The sequence below is a fragment of the Arvicola amphibius genome, chromosome 4, assembly GCF_903992535.2.
Source record: "Arvicola amphibius chromosome 4, mArvAmp1.2, whole genome shotgun sequence".
Classification (NCBI taxonomy): domain Eukaryota; kingdom Metazoa; phylum Chordata; class Mammalia; order Rodentia; family Cricetidae; genus Arvicola; species Arvicola amphibius.
Window position 1 is genome coordinate 76,424,451 of NC_052050.1, and position 23,528 is coordinate 76,447,978.

Consider the following 23,528-nt stretch of genomic DNA (forward strand, 5'->3'; position numbering starts at 1 on the left):
TCTGCGAAGTCCCACCTACCCTCTTCCTGCCTAACAAATGGCCATTCAGATCTTTACTAAGCCAATTGAAAAACATCTGGGCAAAGACACATCTTCACAGTGTACAAAAAGATTATTCCACAACACACACACACACACACACACACACACACCCCAAACAAACAAAAGACCAATAAGACAGGAAAATGCCAAAACAGAACAAAAAGTCCACAATAAAATAAAACAAAATACCATGGAGTGTGTTTTGTGTTAGCCATCTACTCCTTGGAATGGAGCCTGCCCTGAACTGGGTTGGATATATGGTACTGTGACCCTCCACTGGCAAAAACTGACTTTCCTTCTGTCTGTGAATAACAATTGCAAACAGTTTCTCAATTAGGGGTAGGATCCCATGTCCACGTCCCCTCTCAGTGCTGTGATCCCATCTGAATTAAACTGTGCAGATCAGTGTGTGCTGCCACATGTTTCTGTGAGTTCATTCTTAAACTCCCATCCCTGTCATTTAGACACTTCTGCCAAGAACTGAGGTGCCACCTCTCTGTAACTGCTCTGGCAGCCAGTCCTCTAATCTTCAGTACAACCCTTTGCTTTGCAGGTGTTTGCCGGCCTGCCCTGACTCCCTGGGGTAGCTCTGATTGAGTAACGAAGTCAGCAATAGAATTCACATCCAATAAGCTCCAAAACCTCTTAAGTCGAAAAATGAAATACTGGTCAGTTGTGGTGGTGTACTCTTGTAATCCCAACTCGTGGGGGCAGAGACAGGAAGATTAGGAGTTCAAGTTCATTCTCACCTTCTGTCTGGTTTGCGTAAGACCTGTCTCAAGAGAGACAGGGAAAGGGGGAAGGAGAGGAGAAGAGGGGAAATGAGCAGAGGGGAGGAGTAAACTAAAAGGAACAAAGAGGAAAGGAAAGAAAGTACACAAAGTTACTTCTTCTACTTAAACAAGGAGATGGACGCTCACTGACAAGATGCCCAGGACATGTTTCTCCGAGTTTGGCATATGGCCATCTAGCTGGTCATAATCTAATGGTGTGACTTTAGGCAAGTCATTTCAGCTCTCTGGTCATTGGCTTCTTTACCCATCAAACCATGAGTAGAACCAGATCACCCCTGGCTCTGAAACACTGAAGTCCTATTTTCTCAGGACCTACTAAAGAAACAGTCATCCAGCTGGGTGGTGGTGGTGGTAGTGCATGCCCTCTGGAAGGCAGAGGCAGGTGGATCTCTATGAATTTGAGATTAGTCTGGTCTACAGAGTGAATTCCAGGACAACCAGAAACACACAGAGAAACCTTGTCTCAAAGAAAAAAAGATAAGAAAAGAAACCATCATCCTGATCAAGCTTACTCCAATCGATGCTTTTGTCCAATCATTAACCAGGAGGACGGGCTGTTTCTGCAACCTAAACAGCAAAGTTCACTTTGGGGGCAAAGAGGAATATTTGGGGGATAGTGTGCATTGTTGGTCATCTCTGGGGACCTAACCTGAGTTGGCCTTAGCTTGGTGACAACAGGAAATCTAAGGGATCCTCGCAGAAACAGCCTTTCACTTTGACACGTCCACCTTGGGTGAGTACAACACTGTCAGCTGGCCGTAGCCAAGATGAATCTACTTTTTAAAATTGTTTGCGCTTTTTTGATCTGTTTGTTTCCTTAGTAAGTTTGGCTCAACCTCTTGTCTTTCTCTCTTCCTTATGCAATCTTCTGGAATGTGGCATCATAAAGCCCTAAGTCATTCACAGGACTCTGAAAAAGAAGTCACCGAGTAAAGCAGGCAAACTTAAGATGGAAGAGGAGAAGGTTTTATATGAGATGTAAAGGAAATGTGTGTTTACGTGCGGCTTGTAGCTGAGATGGTCACTGATTCCAATGGTCGTTGTCTGACTCTATGGCTTGCTCTTGGGGTCTCGTGTTCGGCTCACTGGAGAGAGCTACACCCTTTGCCACTGCACTGTGACTTCTCAGAAGTCTCAGGAAGACATCAATGAGTTGGTGATTTCGGGGATGGTTGAAGGTGACAGCTTTTGTTTCCTCCTTAAAGAAACTCAGAAAGCTTCCTCTTTGGTCAAAAATTTCCTCCTTCAATAAGCTCATCTGTGCTATCTCTGACTCCTGTGTGTTAATTAAACTTCCTTTATAAAGCATAAATACTCTCTTCCTAAAGCCCACACATAAAAACACAAATAGCCCCAGCGGCAGCTAGCCACAAAGCGAACTCTCAAAAAGGAAGTCCTTAATGAAATTGATTTTACTACATTATTTCCAAGGTGGTAGCTAGGTGCGAAGGGGTTTCTAATAAGCAGGCAAATTATCTTTTTTTAAAAAAGCCTTTTCAATGGCATATTCATGACACAGTGAGTTTTCCAGGTATAGCATGGGCAGTTTTGTGTTCGCTCAAAAGCTATAGCCTTCCAAGCACTATACTGGGCACTAAAGATACATACAGATAATAACTTTACTTATCCTTGTATCTGGTCATGTATATAGTGACGGACACATATAAACTGTTTCAGAGAAGTAAACGTAAGTGCTTTGTCCTAAATCCAACAGCAAGAAAGTTCCAGAACAGAGATTTCTTCCCAAGTCTGAGTTCAGATTTCTCTTAAAGACATCCTATAGCTTTTGTAATTGAGTTTTGACCAGGCAAAGTAAATAAATTCTTCATACTGGGGTTCTGTTGTTGGAGGAGTGGGCTGGGTTGATTCCTGTGGGAACTGGGGGACGGGTAGCAGAAGAGAGAGAGGTTTCCGGGAAGAGCCCATGAGAAGAGAAGTCCTAGAGATCAGCTTTGAAAGTTCTCACTGTCATGGCTGATGAGATGGCTCAGTGATCAAAAGCACTGGCTTCTCTTCCAGAGGGCCCAGGTTCAATTCCCAGCACCCACATGGCAGTTCACAACAGTCTGTAACACTGGTACCAAGGTATCCAACACCTTCACACAGACGTACATGCAGGCAAAACACCAATATGATAAATCATAAAACTACAATAAAAATAAATCACAAAAAGGGAAGCTATCCCTGACAGCCCTGAAGGATATCTGACCAGAGGTGCCTTGTGTAGGATTGGCCCTTATGAACTGTCTTCTTACTCTGCTTCTCTTGGACTGAGAAGTTACAAACTCACAGAGATGCTACCAAGGATAGACATTCACTCCCTGCCAAACTCTTGCAGTTTCAGTGATGATGCTTTGAACCCAAGTTCTGTGGTGCAGCAAAGTCTCAAATGGTCCTCAAGATCCTTGCCTTTTCCTGGTGGTGTGAGGTGACTCTTATTATCTATGCACTTCATTCCAGGTCCCCCAAAAAAACAGTCCTTTTTCTATTTTCCATAATAAATCTGTTTATGGGTTAGGAGTGTGGCTCAATTGATTGGATGCTTACCTAGTATGCACAAAGCCCTGGGTTCTATTCCCAGCACCACATAAACTAGGCATAGTGGATGTAAGCCTGTAATCTCAACACTTGAGAAGTGGAGGTTGGAGGATCAGAATCAAGGACACTCCTAGCTACATAGTAAGCTCAAGGCCAGCCTGGACTAATAGATGCTATTTCAAAGAAAATCTATTTGTACTGAAGTTTTTTAAGTTTTCAAGAATTCACTGACAAGTATCTGGTGACAGTCTGAGGGGTGATTATACAGAGCACAACCTAGCACAGCTGATTCCTTCACTCCCTGTGACTCTACAGGTCCTCCCTCTTGTGTTTCCGACTGCAAGGGACACATTTCGTCCCTGTTAAGACACCGCTTGACTCCACACCCGGAGTCTCAGCTACTGTGGCAGGTGGACTTGTCAAGAGCTTGTCCCCACATCAAGGTGGGTCTCCCCAGAAAGTCTTTTCTGATCAGTTGCTAAGACTATATAAAGTTTCCTCTTTTCTTCCCGTTTCATACTGAGATCTAGAGCACCAACCACTACTTACTATCTATCTGCAGTATTTCTTCGGCAAAATGAAAAACGTGGCCTAGAAACATAGCTAAATCATGACAATGTCCGCCGCATAGGTATGGGGACGAGAGTGAGATTGATATATAGAACCCACATAAAGAAGGCCACAGTGCTAGCACATGTTTGTAATACCAGAGCTAAGAAGGCAGAAAAGTGGATCCCTGAGGGTCACTGGCCAGCCAGCCTAGGACAAACTGGTGATCTCTAGACCAATGAGAGATCCTGTTTCAAAAAGAAACCAAGGTAGACAGTTCCTGGGAAACAACAGCTGAGGTTGACTTCGGTGTGCACACACTTACACCCAAACACGCATACACACATACAAACATACATACACACACACACATACAAACATACATACATACATATATACATACATACAAACATACACACATAGACAGAATTACAGACAGACAGATGGGTAGGTAATGATGGGTGGGGGATGGGTGGGTGGATGGATGGATGGATGGATGGATGGATGGATGGACGGACGGACGGACGGATAGACAAAACTAACCTGAAATAGCTGTAGCGGATATTTTCATTCTGCCCCAGGAAGTTGGTCCAGTAAGTGTCCGTCTTATCTACAAAAGGCAGTAATAGCAGTTTTGGCCTCAGAGTGTCGTGGAGGTGAAAGGAGGCGATCTGTAAAAAACACTTGGGGACCATTGTCCATGATGTTTGAGCGAGCAGAGTGTGACAGTCCTGCAGATCTCAGGTGTGGATAAACTGGGCTTCAGAGTCCAGGTCAATACTCAGCTGTGATAGTTTAATCTCAGTTGTCAACCATCATGAGAATTTCACCAGCATCATCCAACAGCTGTGGTCAAGAATTAGCACGAGGCGCTAAGAGACAACCTCACAAAGAATTCACAGAAAGGTCCTCCCTGAATTGAGGATATGGATTCTGTACAGGATGTAGTGACACGCACCCCCGTAACTCCTTTCAGAAAGAAATACAGAGCTGGCATTGCTGACAGCAAACACTTAGGTCAGTTTGTATTTGACCTTATCACCTGCAGACAGGGACTTGCCCAGAATGGGGCCATTTCATACAGGCTCTGGTCAGTAACTGATAACGCCTTTGCTACCAGGGTCCACTGCCCAGGGTCCACTGCAAGGCAACTCTAACAAGGATGGTGTCTCAACTTCTTCCTCTGTCCAGTCTTGCTTCCTTTCCTTCCTCTAGGCATCTGTCCCTAAGGCTACACCCTGCTCACAACTAGCTTTAGTATTGTCATGGCTCCCATCTTAGCACGATGAGCCCTGCTCCCAGTCACATATGGTTACAAGCGGTGCCCACTATGGTGGCAACCACGGTAGAGGGGTGTCATCAGCTTTCATCGCTAGGCTGATTTTTCAGGTTCATTCACCCTAACAAGTGAAGACACCATGCCAAAACTTATATTCTTAACAGTTATCCTTTGTCAAGACAGGCAGATGGTTGCCCTCTCCCCAGAATGAATTACCACAAAGTACTGATTGGCATATCTGAAAATGCAGCCTTTGGCTTGTGTGACCTTACCTTTCATCTTCTGGAGTGAGAAAATGTGCCTCCAGAACAGCTTACTGCCCTGGTGGCATTTCCCCACTGGGATTGAAAACACTGTGATTTAGATGTAGAACGGGCTCTCAGTCCTCAGGTGGCAGTATTGAGTAGTGATTACCTCATGACGTTGCTGGCTTCTCACGTGTCCATTGATGAACTCGTTATCTAAATGGACCATAGGAGGTGAAGTCTAGAGTCATGGCTATCAATCTTTCTACTGTTGAAATGTTTTGATAGTTACTCATGTTGTGGAGACCCCAACAATCAAATTAATTTTGTCGTTGCTACTTTATAACTATAATTTTGCTATTGCTATGAATTGTAATGTAAATATCTGACATACAGAGTATCTGATATGTGACCCCTCCAAAGGGTTGTTTATCCCCCCAAAGGGGTTGCAACCCACAGGTTGAGAACCACCAGTCTAGAGGGAGGAAGTGAGTCATTGGGAACTTGACTTTTAAAGGTATATCTTGTCCTGTGCCTTTCTCCCTGTCTCCCTCTTTTTCCTTACCTCTCTCCCTCCTCCCATCCCTCCTGTACACCACTGAGGGAGCCAGTTTGCTTTAACACAGGCCCCTTAACACAATGCCCTGCCTCACCACACAAGGCCCACAAGCAACAAAGCAAATGGCTATGGATTGAAGCCTCTGAAACTGAGTCAGAATAAATCTTTCCTTTGTACATTCTTTTCTAAGTTATCTTGCCACAAGGACAAGTGGTGATAACAAACACATTCTTGTGTTCCTTAGCAACTTCGTCTTGCCCTCTAGAGGTAGCTGAGGTTGTCCCTGACCTTCTGTAGAGTGTTCCATCTGAAGATCCCAGAATGCTTTCAGAAGTGCTCAAATTCAATGACGCCTGGCAGCTCCTACAACCGTGATTAAGAACCAAGAGCCCAGCAGAACTTCTCGAAGCTGTCCAAACTGACATTATTTCCTTCAGGAAGGAGTCAACACCACTTGCTGCACATCCTCTTCCTGTCTTCACTATTCAGATCCCATCACATGGCCACAAGCTCTGCAGGCATGTGGCTGGCCTCTTCTACCCCCGTACCCCTACCTCCCCACACCCCTACCCCCATCGACTAATACCTGCCCCTATTCCTCCTTCAGTGTCAGAACTGCACCCATTGTTCGCAGCATCATTGGCATTTTCCCCGAAGCTGGTGGTGACTCATGTCTCAGGGATCATCTCTCCGCTGTACACAATCCTCCCTATGAAGTTCAGGTTAGCTGTTCTCTGACACCTTCCGTCGGAGTGCTCTGAAGACTTCATTTGGTGGCCCAGAGGCAAACCTGATGGTCTCCAGCTTTATAACTGGCAGGGTAAAATTAGTCACCCGGCTTGGCTCTTCTCAGGAGGGATCCAGGTTCCTAAGTCTCAGGACATTCATTTCGGTAAGGGCTCACATGTCCATAGCATCCTGGCCTTCTTTAGAGGGACCTGGCTGAACTTTCCCACCAACATGCTATAGACACATATGGCCCTTCAATGCAGGCCTCTTTCTGCAGGATCCTTGCGTTCCCCAGGGATATTTTCACATTTCTGGAAAAGAACTGATCATTCACGAGGATGAATCGAAACTCAGAAGGATGCTGTGAGAAAAATATTGTGAGTCTTCCAGGCACGGATAAAATTGTATAAAACACTGACATCCTAGCAATTGCATTCAATGTCCTAACTTCACGGCAGCTGTGGTTCATCATCATTGCCAACTTGATTCGGTTTAGGGTCACCCTGTAAACACAGCTCTGGATGTTTGTACGAGGGTTTTTTTCTGAGACGCTTGATGGAGGTGGGAGGACCTCTCCTGAATGGGGGGTGGCACCTTGCTATAGGCTGGGATCTCAGACTGGATACAAAGGAGAATGGGCTGAGCAGCAGCGTTCATCTCTTCCTGCTTCCTGACTGTCAAGGCAATGGCACCAGCTGCCTAACGTTTCTGCTGCCCTGCCTCCCCTTCCATGACAGGCTCTATCCTCTAACTGGGAGCCAAAGGGATCCCTTCCTTCCACAAGCTCTTCGTGTCAGTTATTTGGTAACAGAACTGGTGGGATGGGGCTAAGTCCCCTCCAACCCACTCACATTAGTCACTTTGCAATACTGTGACAAACGCCTGACACAGGCCACTCGCACAGAGAGAAGCTTCGTGTGGGCTCCTGATTCCACAAACTTCAGTCCACTGTCGCTCGTCCGCTACTCTGGTTTGTGGAGGCTTAGGTCACCATGGCAGAAGGGCAAAGGATGGCTGTCCGCAGGTCTGGAATTATGCAGCTAAAGCCAAATGCAAATGTGTAAGCCTTGGGCAAGCAGTGCATGGAAGTGTTGGTTTGGTATCCATGGTCCCTCTTTCTTCATCACTTAAATATGCACCTCAAAATTAAGAGATACCACACCAAAATATAGCTTCCAGCTTCTTCCAAAAACTAAAAACATCTGGTCTCAGTGGGATAGCATTCTAGAATCAGAATTGACACCACCGGCTAAAGCCAAGTAGAAGAGCTAGCCCTTGTACAAGATATGCACAGTTTCCAATTAGTATTAATGTATTTTCAGATATTGTCCTGGCCATAGGGATATATGAGTTTGAGCCCTCAGGATTAAGAAAGGAAAGAAGGAATGCCAAGTACGAAAGGTTTCCTTACATTTGAATTCAACTGCTTTGGGGTAGACGTGAATATGTATTTTCAATGCTTTATTTAATAAAAGTTGACATATTGATGATTTCAAGGTTAGAACAAGACTCAACAACATTCTTGCTCTGAATCTAGTTTTCTATAATGTTTCTGTTTTTTTCCTCTGCTGGCAGAAAAAGGGGGAGGAGGGAAAAAAACTGCCATATCTCCAAACCCTGTATCTGTATATGGTGGCATACAAAAGAAAAGAAGGGAATTCCTCCTGCCGTGCTTTTCTCTGATATGGAAGCAAACTTTTTCTAGAAAATTCCAGGAGACTTTGACTGACTCGGGTCCCATTGTCCAGAATTGGACCATATGGCTATCCCTAAACCAATGGTTAGCAAATAAGAATCGGATTGTCATGTCTGAATGAAAGCACCCAAAGTCCCTCCTTAGCTCATGGCTACACGTACAGTCTTGGTGAAAAGGAGCATGTGGAAGATGGCAGGTGTTTGTGACACCTACCATCTGTGAAAGGTGTGGGCATATAGGGTGTCTTATGACTATGACGGTTGGGGAAGTCTACAGTGTTAGAGGTGTGGATTCCTTTTTATATGACTTTCTATGTGGACTGCTGGTCATCTCAACGTACTTTAATAAACTTGACCAATCTCCCTTTAATCCGTGGGGCCTGATTCTTCCTTCACACACTTAGCAGCTGGTAGGAAGCAACTCTCCCTTCTGACCCAGTTCTAGAACTTTCCACATTCTCTTCCCCTAAGGGATGGAAGACTTTGCCCTTTGGGGCAGGCCTGAAACCCAGTGCTGTGGTCAGAAGGTTAGCTTGTCTGCCTAAAATGCTTGCCTGAAAAATGCTGCAGACGTGACAGTCCCTGGGACTGAGTCACTCACCGGGCTCAATCCCTGGCCCGGTATTGAGCATCTACTCACTCACTTTCAAGCAACCCAGTGCTGTGCATCCTGGGAACCAGGTGCCATCTAGAGCTGCAGCACCTGGCATGTCACATGTCTCCTTATCAAGTCACCCTGCTAACACAGAAGGGTCCAGCATAGCTGCTGGCCATGCAAGGCCCTGGGACCATAAAAGCCTCAGTCTGAACCATTTCCTTCACACTGCACCAGACTGAAATGTCACCCCGGGGGGCTGTCCTTAGGGAGCCCTCCAGGCTCTCCGGTTGCTATGCACCCAAGTCAACAGCACATCCATCAAATTCCAAAAACTGAAGAAAAAAAAAGTGACCGCTTCCAAGCCCTGTGTCAGCACCATGCTCTGCAGCTTCCAGGATTCCAATCCTTCATCTCATCAAATTTTCCTGATGGCTTTGCCATGAGGGACACAAATGACATCCAATCATAGTTCTTTTCTTCCCACTGTGCACAGGCACTTATATTCCTGATCTTGTTTAACATTCTCATAGACTCTCTAAGGTAGGTCCCATACTAACACCTCTTTGTCAGCAGGGAATCAAAGACGATGCAGCTCACCCAAGGATGACCAAGATAGTGAGTAGCCGAGTCATGATGTAAGTTCAGATCAGCCCAGCACAAAATCGGAGCTTTCAGTAACTACCGCATTCTTCACAGTCTAGAAAGAGCCCAAATAAAGGCTTCTGGAGATCCTGATGGCAAATAACTGGCATTGTGTCATTACAGTGACTAGTCTCTGGCTGGGCATGTGGCTCTGTAGGAAGACTGTTCGCCCAGCATAGACAAAGCCCTGAGTATGGTTCTGGAGCTACATAAACTAGACATAGTGAGACATGAGTATAATCCCAGCACTAGAAAGAGACTGAGGATTAGAAGTTCTTGATCTTGCTCAACTACATAGCTTCAGCTTCTGATATAAAACATAAAACAAGTTCTGATTTTTCTGGAAAGGTGGCTATGTTTTGCCTAATGATTCTCTCCTTTCCCTGATCTTCACTAACTGGCCCTCTTTGTTCTCTTACCTCCCTTGGGCACAGCCTTAAGGCCCATGGGGTAAATTGTGTGTCTTGCAATACAGATAAGTGGACTTGTGTATCTTCAGCTGATGTGACCAGGACCTGGGACTTCATTAGGTCCCAGAATCAAAGGAGGAAACTATGAGGCAAGGCCAGATGCCAGAGTGACCTCTAAGCCAGGGCCATCAATCTCAGAGTGACCCACTGGGATCAAGAGTCCAGAGTAAGTAGTCAAGTGTTGCCTAAGCCATGTTCACAACCAGCAGCCAAGATCATGGTCCAGGGTCACAACCTGAGGTTTGCACTGAGCAACTGGTATCCAGCCCAGCTGTCTCAACTCAGAACACAGTTCATGGTACGCTTGAGCCAACAAGTTAGGAGAAGCACTTACATTCTGAGCAGTCTTTTCTCATTGCTATGACAACATACAGGAGAACTTAAGGAATCAGCTTGATGAAGGAAAGGTTCAGTAGGGCCCACAGTGTGATAGTGTAGTCTGTCATGGTGGGGGAGGCATGGCAGCAGGAGCCTGAAGTACCCATCACAATGCAACCACAGTGGAGAAACAGAGAGAGGTGAACCCTGGTGCCCACCTCTCTTGCCCCTTTTTTCTTCAGTCCAGGACCCCACTCCAGTCAGAGTGAGTCTTCTCGTCTCAGTTAACCCAGTCTAGAATCTGCCTCATAATACTGTCCAAAAGTTTGTCCCCTGGCGATTGTATAGCCTATAAATCTGACATTAAATATTGTCAGTGTCAATGCATTGGGACCAAAAGACCAAACAGACCTCACAGCAGTCCTGAAGTTCTGCCAAGCCAGGTCTGATCAATCAACTCAACCAAAGTATTACTAGATGATAGTGACATCTCACTCTTCTTAGGTGGCAGATGTCACTGTAAACTACCATGCTGGCACCATCTCTAATCTTTACCAATGTCCTCAAAAAGCAGTAGAGACCCATGAGTCTCCATTTTATACACGTATAAAATGGGGCTTGAGAGATTAGGTGGCCTGTCAAAGGTCTTCTGGCAGAAGTGACAGGGTCAGAGCCCTGAGCCGTCTGACTCCTGGGAGAATATATTCTTCTCTGTAGTATGTACCCTACCTAAGAGCAGGAGCTATGAGGTCTTTGTAACTAAGAAGTTGACAAGATCACCCATGCGTTCCTCGCTCAGCTAACCTCTTGAGCACCACCTCTGTGTCAAGAAGAGTCCTAGGAAATTGTGGGCCATCATGTATGAAGCATAGAGCCTGCTCAAGGAGCTTGGTGCTCAACAGCCCTCTTCTCCTGCCTCCCTGATTTTCTAGCATCCTTCAACATCAGACAAAGGGGTAAAGAATTAGCTTAGCCAGCAAAGTGCTTGCCTTAAAAGCACAAAAATCTGAATTCAATCCCCAGAATCCACATAAAAGAAAAGCTGGGCATGGTGGCACATATTTGTGATGCCAGCACCTGGGGTACGGAGAAGTACCCTTTGGCCAACTAGCCTACCCTACTTGGCAGGTTTCAAACCAATGAGAAGCCCTGTCTCGAAAAATAAAGTGAGTGGTGCCTGTGAGTGACAGACATAGTTGTTCTCTGGCCTCTGCCTACACATACACACATATACATGCCTACCTCCCTCCCACACACACACATGGATGCGCTCATGCACATACAACATAGCAAAGAGTCATCACCCCCTTTAGGAAAGAAGGGCAGGTCCCTGGATGCATATTTGCCATGTCAGGTGTCCTGTTTATTACAAAAGCATGACAGACGTGGGGGCATCTGGATGTAGGATTAGACTGTGTCATTTTGAACCAAAACAGCATCCTTCATGATCAGCAGCCTCTGTCAGCCTAGAAAGCTTCTATTTGTTTGGTGTTGGGAAGATTTGCTCAGATTAGCATAGGGATTTCCTGGACACTGGGAACAGAGACTCGGCAGCTGCTGAAGGAGCAGCTGGAGCAGTCAGCTCAGCTACTCCCGTGGCTCTGCAGCCCTGGAGTGACACAGCACTCCTCCGGGCCACAGCTCCGGGAGCAACAGGCGCCTGCCTGGAAGAGAACGCAGCAGTAGGAATGACATCCTTTGGTTATCCGATCGCTCTTCATCGGTGGTACTCCTTGGGAATGATTTCAGCCTCCCTCTTGAGCAGTCGGAGCTATAAATAAAGCTCCCCAGAGAGGCTGAATCGTGCCCTTCATCCTGGCCGCCTCTGTGACTCATCCCACAAGCCAGTTCTGCATCCATCTCCCTGATTACCAGGGGAGAGTGAGTCTAGGCAGGTCTGGAGGTCAGAGGTGTCCATTCTCACGGCGTGCCATAAGCATCCACTTACGTGTGGCCCTCGTGAACTCACGTGTGTGTCTGTGTGCACACCTCTGCCTCCTGTGGCAGGTTGTTTCGTTTTAAGGAAGCACCTCTTACACAGATCCAGGATGGCAGCCGTTAGTTAAGACTCCCTATTACCTCACAATACCTTCTCTGCAGAAGTGCCCTGAGCTATGCAAGGTGACACATTCTCTCGCATCTCTGGGGACTATTGTTGCTTAAAGCAAATAAAATCCCTGAGGTGCAGCAGAGGTTGAAGAAGCAGCACTTCATGAAGAGCAGAGTCTCTCCTAAAAGGGAAGAACAAGGAAGGCCTTGGTTCCTGAGGCCTTCTTCTTTCAGCCAGGATTTCACTGAATGCTGTACAACTCCAGCCTGTGTCTTCTCCCAGCATCCATAGGTGACAAACCTGCCCCAGAGAAGCTACACAACCTGCCTGAAATCACTCAGGCTGTGAGGGCTTGAAGTGCGCTCCATCCAGGAATTTGGGGCAGAGTCATAGCAACCTTCTCACCTCAGTGTTCATCAAAGGCTTCATGTACCCCTCAGACTCATGAACACAGGTCCTTCCGGTCCTGGGTAGAAGAAAACACAGCCCAAGGCAAGCTGTTGGCATTAGCCAGCTCCCTGCCACTGGGATGGAATTCCGGAGGCAGATTGCCTGTGACACATAGGGGCTGATTTCCCTCACAGGTTCAGAGAGCAGGAAGCCAGTGATGGCTCAGCTCTGGCTAGTGGTATGTCACCTTATCTATAGGGAATGGCAATGGAGTTCACACATTACAGAAGCAAAAAAAAAAAAAAAGAGGATGGGGGCTCCGCAACCAGTTTTTGTAACTCGTACTCCTGAAATGTCATTGAATGCCATAAGTGCTCCCACAAAGAGTATTCTCACTCTTGATTAGAGCACCTTCCTCCACGCACCACCTCTTAAAGGTACCATATCTACCACACATATTTCCATTCAGGAATATATAGAGAATAATAGTCCAACAATACCCAGACTGTACCGCTCCTCCATCTTTACTCACTGCCAAAACTCCCGGGAGCGCTGACTCTCAATCTCCACCCTTTTCATCTCTACCCATAAGCCTTCTCGTGCCCTCTGGCAAGAGAGAGGCCAACCCTAATTCCGTCTTCTTATCATCGCCTTTCAAATAGCCAGTGACAGCCACTGTGCTGTCTCCTCACTCAACTAGACTTTCACCCATTTCACACTTGACAAAACTTCCAATCCCTGAATGTATTTGATCATCACTGTATCCTCTGGGCTGGTACCCACAGTACCAGCCAGTTTGGGTTAGATAAATGACAGTTGGAAGGATGAAGAAAAGAGTGAGATCTTTCAGGGGCGCTGGTGCCATGACTTACTGCTTGAAGTCTTTTGTCTTAATTAAGGGTTAGCTGGTTGCCAGAAGAAAAACAAAAACAAAAACACCTCTGTCCTGACTTGTTCCGCGGGGTGGGGGGGGGGGAGGAAGAGGGAGTTCAGGCTTGATGGAAGGATGCCTCAAACTGAAAAGAAAGTTCTGTGGAGGTAGATTAATTACAGGGTCTTATAGAATGAGATATGTGTAAGAAACTACCCCCTCTTCCTCGACACCTCCCTCCCTCTTGCTCAACACCTCCCCTCCCTCTTCCCCATTCCTAGCTCCGTCCCGTTCTCTAACTCTGTGTGTCCCTCTCTTGGAATGCTGCCTTCCTCTACTGCTCATGGTCCAACATGGCAGCTGTCCAAAAGCCATATCCGCACACCGCTGCGTGTTCACCCAGATCTCAATAACAGAGGCTCCTCGTTTCAGGCAAGAGGAACTAATTTTCTGGCCAGACTACACCTAGACCAGTGCGGTGAGGAAGAATGACCCAGAAAAGACACAAGACTGCGCCTGGAGAGCAAAGATGGTATTGTTATAGAAGGGAGGTCTGGGGGGAGTTGTATGGCAGAAGAGATCTTTCTGACAGAAACTGTTTTTAAGACAATCTCACAGCATCACCCAGGCTGACTTCTAGCTCAAGAACCTCCTGTCTGAGCCTCTTGATTGCAGAGATTTCAGGTGTCATTCCCTATGTTTGAGTTTTACTTATATGTACTTTTTAGTTCTAGTATTATAAATGGTTCAGGGGAATTATTGTAACTTGATCTTAGGAGGAGGTTAAAGGAGCACTTGCCTCTAGCAAATCCAGCCATAAACTGTGGGGGCTAGGAACTGTCCAGACCTCTTGTGTTTCTCATATTTAAACTCAGGGGCTACAGAGCCCTGGAAAGCTTTACTGATGGCCACAGGCAACCTGGAGATCCCCCAGAATTCCCTCTTCTGGGACCATATTCTTCTGGACTTGTTATAGCCTTTAGCATCTTGTCATAAATCTTAGTGCTCTCCAAAAACAGAAGATCCAATCAGCAAACACTGAACACAAAACCCAGCCACAACCTAACTTCCTAGATTTATAAACTATGTGGTTGCTTTCATGACAGGGTGCATTACAGTGTGCATCAAACAAATTAATAGAATTATAGACTGGATGATGCCTTGGACAGTGCTAGCCACACTGCCACCAAAACACCAAAAGCTTCCTCAAACTTTTGGAATCTCACAGAAGTACCTGCAGGACCGAAAGTGAAGAAAATGGAAATCAGTGGGCATGCAGGTTTCGACCCTGGAGCATCTTTCCAGTTGTCCCATTGTTACTTCTACATCTTTGGTTGCTATGTGTGGTTTTGCTATTTTATAGGCAAGGAAACTGGCTTGGGAGGAACGAAAGAACCTAAGCATCATCACACAGCCAGCTAGGCCCTGGGTGGCATCGCTTCCCAGCTGTGCCAGTTCCCTGAGCCCTCTTTATGCTAGCACAGGTCATACTGAGACAAGAAAGAGAACAGTGATTTTTGACAAGGACAAGTGTCATGACAGCTAACCATCTGTGCCTTCCACCTGCAGCGAGGCACCAGGCATTTACTACTGATGTTTCCATGGCTCAGTAGTCTGAGCATACAGCTGTATGCTTGGCAGTGTCCAAGCTGCTGAACAGCGAGGAATTGGCGGCTGCATGTCTCCATCTCCTTACGCTGCCAAGCTTGCTCCTTGAGGATATGTTTATCTTGCAATTACTAGCTAGCTGGTAAAAGGGATAACAGGATGATTTCATTGCAATGAACAGATCTTAACTCTAGTCAGGAGAAAGAGCGAGAGACCAAAACGCAGACACACTGACGAAGAGGAATGTTGGGTAGCTCTACAAGCTGTCAGTGTCAAGGTCCCAGAGCTGAAATAAGTAATGACAAATCAACATTGCAGAAAAATAGACTAGTTGATCTCATTCCCATGGCCACTTCCTTAGTGAAGACATATTCTCTTCGGCAACTGTTGATTTTAGGGTCTCTCTCTCTTTCCCTCTTTTATTTTTTTTATTTATTTTTTTTATTTTTTGGTTTTTCGAGACATATTTTTTCTGTAAAACAGCCCTGGCTGTCCTGGAACTTACTTTGTAGACCAGGCTGGCCTCGAACTCACCAAGATCCGCCTGCCTCTGCCTCCCGAGTGCTGGAATTAAAGGCGTGCGCCACCACCGCCTTGCTATTGTTTCTCTTGACCCAAGTCTTGGATGCTGTGACAACAAAAGCCTGTCTGATGAGTGGCTTCTCTCCCAGTCCCTCCTGCGTCCTCTCAGACCTCCACTTCCAACATCACAAGATTCTCCTCCTATCAGTCCCCCAAGAGTTTTTAAATTATCAGGGCCTTGCGGGCTGGTGTTAGGATTCTTATATTTGACTCACACATGCAATTTCTTACCATAACCTCCTTTTCTCAGAACTTTGGAGGGATATCTTTAGGGTTGGACTAGGAAGCAAGACTCAAAAAGTGTAGCTTACAAAAGTATCGTTTCTCTGATATGCCATCCAAGAACGGGACGCAATTAAGGCAATCCTTACCTCCCTTGTGGTTGAAGACTTTTAGCTAAAGCCAGCATTCAGCTCCAATATATTCCCATACCAGGTCTCTTGGAAGGCCCATGGGAATATAATGCAAACAGAACCTCTGCCTCAGAGCCCCTGCAGTGGGACGCGAATCAGGCACACTCAGTGGACTTGGCTACAAAATCATTCAAACACATAACCTCCAAAGTCACTCCTTGTTTTAAAGCCCATGGCTCTCTGATGAAGCGAGTGGAATTTATTTCTCAGAAGAGTGCAATGAATGCCTTACTCGATGACTTATAATTCACTCTGCCAGATTCCGGAGACTTCCTGGTTGATTCTGGAGAGCGCTCCCATTATGTTGACCTTCCGTTGCTTGCCTGGAAGTTTATGACATCAGAGAGCAGGGGCCTGACCTGACTCTAAGGGGAAAAAGTTATCTCAGCGATGAGGCAATAGGCTCACATCTCCCCTCAAAGCCAAACATGCCTTTCTGGGTGCCTCTGGCCTGTTGCACAGCAGATGATGAGGTTCTCCATGTTTGACTGAGCTGGCAGCAGCAGGCAGACATGGTCTGAGCCATCTGCTCACCAGACAGTCTTCCCCATGGCCAAAAGCCAATGATAAATTAAAAAGAAAAAAATAAATTCAATTATCAGTGTGGATCTTAGTTATATCTCAGGGTGGGATACCAAAAACAAATCAGTTGTCCAGTGCAATTGAGGAGTACTTAGCCAACCCTCAAGTGACATGCTATCATGCTTAGGGTTTCTATCCAAAAATGGGAATGGTTTTTCATCAAGCCATCCACATTGATCCTTCTTCAGAATACAAAAAGTAATTTCAAAAAAAGAAAGAAATGAGCCGGGCGGTGGTGGCGCACGCCTTTAATCCCAGCACTTGGGAGGCAGAGGCAGGCGGATCTCTGTGAGTTCGAGACCAGCCTGGTCTACAAGAGCTAGTTCCAGGACAGGCTCTAAAAAAGCTGCAGAGAAACCCTGTCTCGAAAAAACAAAAAAAAAAAAAAAGAAAAAAAAAAAAAGAAAAAAAAAAAAAAGAAAGAAATGTGTTAACCATACAATCTGTGTTCATAGAACATGGAGGAGCTAGCTCAGTGAGCTACAAATGTTCAAATACACGCTTTTGCAACCAGAACTACTACTTAAGGGTCAGCTTGCCATCTTTGGGGACAGATTTGCAGGCAAAGGTGGTGAAAGATGCTTTGCTGTGTAGCCCACGGTATCACCAGCTCAGTTACACAAGACACTGGTGTGAGTGGCAGATGTTGGAATCTTAAAATTAATTCCCTTTGGCTGTTTCTTGAGTACTTGGCTATTCCACATGAGGTATTTCTAAGGGGATAAGAAACTTGGAAGCAAAAATGGTACATTTTGAGTCTTTTCTTATCGGAAGAGGCAGGGACCAAAATTAGCCCAACCCACACTGAGAACTCTGAGTAAGATCCGAATCACGGACTTTTGAAAGTGAAGAGAGCCTGAAAAGCAAGCCATCTGGGATAGTGTTAGCTATCAATTTGATAAAAAGCTAGAATTACCTGGGTGATGAGCCTTATAAGTGTATTTAAGAAGGATTATCATGATTGCCCTAACAGTGGTGGCAAGGCACGCCCGTTGGGTGTGACGCCATTCCTTAGGCGGGATCACGGACTGTGTACAAGTAGAGAAAGCAAGTTGAATCCCATTCTCTTCTGTTCTGACAATGGAGGCCATATGACCAGTTCCGTCAATGCCCTGCTGCTGTGACTTTCCCTGCTATGACGGACTATCACCTGCAGGTGTAAGCCAAACCTAGTTGTCCTCACTAAGCTGTTATTCATCAGAGCATTTTATCAAAGCAACAGGAAATGAAACGAAGACACAATCCAAGGCAGAAGCATAATAACACTAATAATAAAGTAGTAGCCAGGAATGTAATTCCCAATATCTGTATTCCAGCACTTGGGGAGACTAAGGAGGAAGGGATCATGTGAGTTTGAAGCCAGCCTGGGCTACATAGCAAGTGTTATACCAGTATGGGCAATTCTTGTATAAATATATACATATATATGTATATATAAATAAATAATAATAATAAATAAATAAAACAAGCAATTTTTATTGAAGATAGCGCACATTTGATCTGAAGTATTTCTACCACAAAAACATTTTGTCAATTCTTTCACAAGGAAAAATAATCAGGAACTGAGGCATCTCAAAACCTGAAAGGTGTTACTTCTCAAAGCACCAAAGGCATCTAAGACAAAGACCGTCTACAGAGTTGATTCTGATGAATATGAAAAAGACATGGCTTCTGCAGGAGCTGCTTGATCCCGTGTAAGGGAAGAATGAATGTAAGAAAAAAAGACTAAAACAAACAGTGACGTGCAAAGGCAGACACGGTGGAAGGAGTACTTTTAAACTACTGATGGCCTTACATTTTCAACCAGGTTTAAAGGGCATACACAAGCTCTTAGAAAACACATTCAGTAAGACAATGACCAATATGAACATGGTATCTTCAGCTACTATATAGATCAGAAAACAAAGTGATATGTATAAAGAGAAAGAAGAGGAAAGGAAAGGGGAGGGAAAAAGGAAAGGAAGAGATGGGAGAGGAGCTCAGAGAGCAAGTCAACCTTGATAAAGGGCATATGAGATTATCTGTATGGCTCTAAAAGGATATCAAAGATGAAAGAGAAACTCATAATCATAATGTATATTTGAGGAGTTCATAAAGAAGGGCTAAACTTGAAAACACTTAGTGGTTTTTAGTTCTAAAAATCTGGATAGTTCTTGAAGAAAGAATGCAAGTTCCACGTCTATCATGAACAATCCAAAGAACTATTGAATTCTATAAAATCATGGTCATGTAACGTTTAAATTAGGCTTAAGTTTTAAAAATGATATTTCACCTATTAGGTTAACTAGTGTTTAAAAGGCTGTTGAAAACCAGCCAACACCAGTTTATTGAAATCAGCTCTGTCATTCCACCCCTGCGCTGAGTTAGCCCGGGGAAATATTAAAGGGCAGTTTCACAATATTGACAGAAACCAAAGGCATCTGTGGATAATAGACTAATATTACCTTACCCAGAGAACTATTATATAAGTAGGAACACAAATATACTATTGTAGACTTATAATTGTACACAACAGCATCACATGTAGAAGCAAAGACACATTTTTATGAGCTTAAACTGCATTGTTCAAAACAAAAAATAGCTCAATCCATTATCATGCATAATTTATATCTAATAGGAAATGTGTAAGTTATATTTACTAGTTTGGAAATACCTCCGTGATATATTCAATAGAAAGCTGGAAAGCATAAATACAGTGGTCTGAGGATTTGGCTCAGAAGAAAGAGTGCTACCTAGCATGCAGGAGGCCCCGTGTTTGATCCCCAGCACTGTATAAGGCAGGCAGGGGGAGCAGAAGTAACGGGTGTTCAAGGTCATCCTCACCTACATAACAAGTTTTCAACTGGGATTCAGACTCAACCCCCCCTCGCAAAATAAAAGCATTAATACAAAGATCAAAAACCTAAAACTTCCACGTCCATTTATATAAACATAAGAAAGCTACTGACTACTTATATGTTCCATGAGTGGTTAACTCATCAATACTGTGGAATGGGCATGGAAAATTAAGAATGAATAACTAACAGGATACTTTAAGCATTGTTGATGGTCATATCTCAATGTACTAAAACATCTAGTGTGTAACATATAACTTACATCTAACTGTAAAAGTAGCTTAAAATACAATGCTTTAATGGCCAAGTATCAAACGCTTAAATATTTCTGTCACTAGCAAATGTAACTACGTATTTGATCGTGTAGAGGATTCAGAAAATGGTTACAATGAAAAGATGTTCTTTGTGTAACAGATGGTCTTTTTGTTTCTAAATCTACCAAAGATCCTCTGGATGAAACTAGACCTGTACAGTAGGCTAGGAGCCGGCAAACTGTATGCTGGAGTCCAAATCTGGGCAATACCTATGTGCTATAATTACTAGGGTACAGTTTAAGAATTAGCCATAGGTGCTGTTGTGCTGCTAGACCAGATTCCTCATCACAATGGTCTGTAAGTCTGGGGCCTTAGATGAAGTTTTCTAATTCCCAATACAATCTGACAAATTGTGTAATCTTCTGCTTCATGCGCTGTCACCATGTCTGATTAGAACCAAGATCAATCTGAACTCGGAAAATGTTAGCATAAGAGATTAACTGAGATGTATTAATTTCACTTTATCATTAGAGAAGGAACTCTACTGCATGTAAAATAAATAGGTGTTATAATAAGAACACTGATCATACCTCAGAAGCTAGTTGAAACGCAATAATAATAATTCAATGAGAAAAGAGACGTGGATTGTACTACAGATTTCTGAAATAGTTTCAAATCCATCAAGTTCCCTGTTCTCTGCTTCCACCTTTAACTTGGGTTCCAGCCAACTTAGGTTCCCAACTAGGGTTGCCAGACGTGAATGGGAAACGCCTTTTTCAACTGAGTCATCTTGCTAGCTCTTATTAAATCCTGTGCTGGTAAACCACACAGACTTTCAAAGAAAGAGATTTTTGTAAAATTGTAAAATACCTCTGGCTTGAGTGCTGATGGCTCACCTGTAACTCCAGGCAGGGGATCTGGCTTTCTCTTCTGACTTCTCAGGCACCTGACATGCGCATACCCACATACAGAGAGGCAGACATGCATATACACTTTAAAAACTCTGAAATTAGACACAGGAAGACAATTATCACATGTACTCACTCATAGGTGGTTTTTAAACATAAAGCAAAGAAAACCAGCCTACAAACCACAACCCCAGAGAACTTAGACAACAATGAGGACTCTAAGAGAGACATACATAGATCTAATCTACATGGGAAGTAGTAAAAGACAAGATCTCCTGAGTTAATTGGGAGCATGGGGACCTTTGGGGAGGGTTGAAAGTAGGAGGAGAGAGGCAAGGAAGGGAGCAGAGAAAAATGTAGAGCTTAATGAAAATCAATTTTTAAAAAAGGGAAAAAACTCAGCAATTGTTTTTACTATTAACAATTATTAAAACAGGTCAAGAAATACAGAGAGTAGTTAGCTAGTGAACCGTGTGGTTTGCAGTCTATAACTAGACAACTAATGTTTAAAATAAACAGTACTTTATATTGACTTCATTTAGCTTAAACATAAGTGAAAATCAGCACATTGTATAATAAACTGAAATATCTTTTATTCAGTGAGTTTTTGCTCTAACCTGAAAGAGCATTTGTTATACCAATAAAATAATGATGACATCACCAATTGTACAAAGCCATGGCTCTTCTTATCAATGCAAGGGCAACATTTCCCTACATACTCATAAATGCAACGCCATCAATGTCTAAAGTTGTGGTATTAAAGAAAAGGCAAATCACTATAGCGATATTTCATTTGTATTTTAGTAAATATAGTTCACCCTGAAGTTCAGAAAAGCAAAACAGTCTTACCTGTTTTGCTGGCTCTTACCTCTCTCTCAGTCTGAAATGGTGATCCTGCCTCCAGAATCTCAGAATGAGTCTGTGTCTGAGAGCTGTCTCCTCCCATTTTATATTCCTCTCTAGTGCTGGGATTAAAGGCATGCACCATTACTGCCTGATTTCTATGGTAAACTAGTGTGGCTACTGGGATTAAAGGTGTGTGTCACCACTGTCTGGTCTGTAAGGCTGACCAGTGCAGCTGTTTTACTTCAGGCAAAGTTTTATGTATTAAATATAAATGAAGTATCACTACAAATCACAGAGACTCATATTCTTGCCCCAGACAAAAACCAGTGTGTGAAGACCACCTTCTTAGGACCTGCCTAAAATCTGAGTCTACAGTTCAAAGGGGAGGGTGAAACCATTTCACAGATGATAACAAAACTGCCAGACAGGAAGATAATTTTTTTTTTTTTGGTTTTTCGAGACAGGGTTTCCCTGTAGTTTCTAGAGCCTGTCCTGGAACTAGCTCTTGTAGACCAGGCTGGCCTCGAACTCAGAGATCCGCCTGCCTCTGCCTCCCGAGTGCTGGGATTAAAGGCGTGCGCCACCACCACCCGGCAGGAAGATTTAATTAGTAGAAAACCTTGCTATCCTCTGGAATATCATAAAAAATCTGTGTACATTAATTATGCTATCCACATATGAAAGTCTCTTCCATTTTCAAAATAAAATCTGAATAAGAATAAAATAGGTAAAATACAGCCTGGGAGTACTCGACAGACTGAACACAGAAGTGCGGTGCATTCCAGGCAATCGCTTGCCAAAAGCCTGTCATTTCTATTTCTTGGAAGTCTTCTGCACAAGTTGTGTAGAATAAGGTAGAATAAGACCCTGAAAGAAAAAGCAACAACTATATTTGAAAGAAGCCATGAACAAAACTTCTGCAGAGGGTACGTTTGATGCATTTTTCAAGATGGTCACCACCCAGGGCAGATGCTGATTTGGTACTTGCTTTCAAAGAAGCTGCCTCTGTTGTTGACATGGGGTGAAGAGGTCCCGGCGCTGCCAAGCTGACCTCAGACTCGAGCCGTCCTCCTGTGCTGGTCTCCTGAGTAGCTAGGGCTACAGTTGTGCAACACTAGGCCTGGATTAAATATAAACCATGTTCTTGAGGCGGTATAGCAAGACTCAATTTTAAAGAAATCTATTCTCTCCTACTTTAAATTATTAAATGTGGTGCAGATAAAATTAAATGTGCTCTTTTCTCCAACTCTGTGGGGAAATGTGACAAGATACAAGGGATGGCTTATGAAAACACTGAGACGAAGCCAATGTCATTTATATTTATCCATTCTATTTATCCATGTAGAAGTGTCACCAACACTCCAGCCCCTGAGTTAGTCGGACAGCCTCAATGAAAGTCTTTATAAATATAAAATACTCTCTTCAAAGGCACCTTACAAGCCATCACTTATTGCTTTACTGGTTTCGTTTATTGATTGTAGAGAAGTCTATCATGTCTCTAGACAGGAGTCATATCCTAATCAACTTCCTAAGAGCACATCAGTTTTGTTTAGGCCTCCAGCCTCCCTCCACCTCCTTCAACCTCTAGTGAAGTGGTGGCCACCGCTGATTCCAGGGTGAACACCATTGCTCAAAGGTCTCTTGCCAGTGATAGGTTAGAATAAGCACGTGACCCAGCTCTAGTCAATGAGACACAGGAAGATATTTGTGGTTAGGATCCTATTTCCTATGA

General features: G+C 44.2%; 1 protein-coding gene across 5 annotated transcripts in view; it reads left to right on the forward strand.

Moving 5' to 3' along the window:
* The first annotated feature begins 1,417 nt into the window (after positions 1 to 1,417).
* Adra1b (adrenoceptor alpha 1B) overlaps positions 1,418 to 23,528 on the forward strand; it is a 116,740-nt gene continuing 94,629 nt past the window's right edge. For 2 of the 5 annotated variants that reach the window (XM_038324707.2, XM_038324711.2), the window contains exon 1: positions 1,419 to 1,569. The gene's annotated coding sequence lies outside the window, so the exon portion shown is untranslated. Of the gene's footprint in view, positions 1,570 to 1,725; positions 2,015 to 3,689; positions 3,818 to 23,528 lie in introns of all 5 variants that reach the window. The other 3 variants (XM_038324708.2, XM_038324710.2, XM_038324709.2) reach the window with 3 other exon arrangements.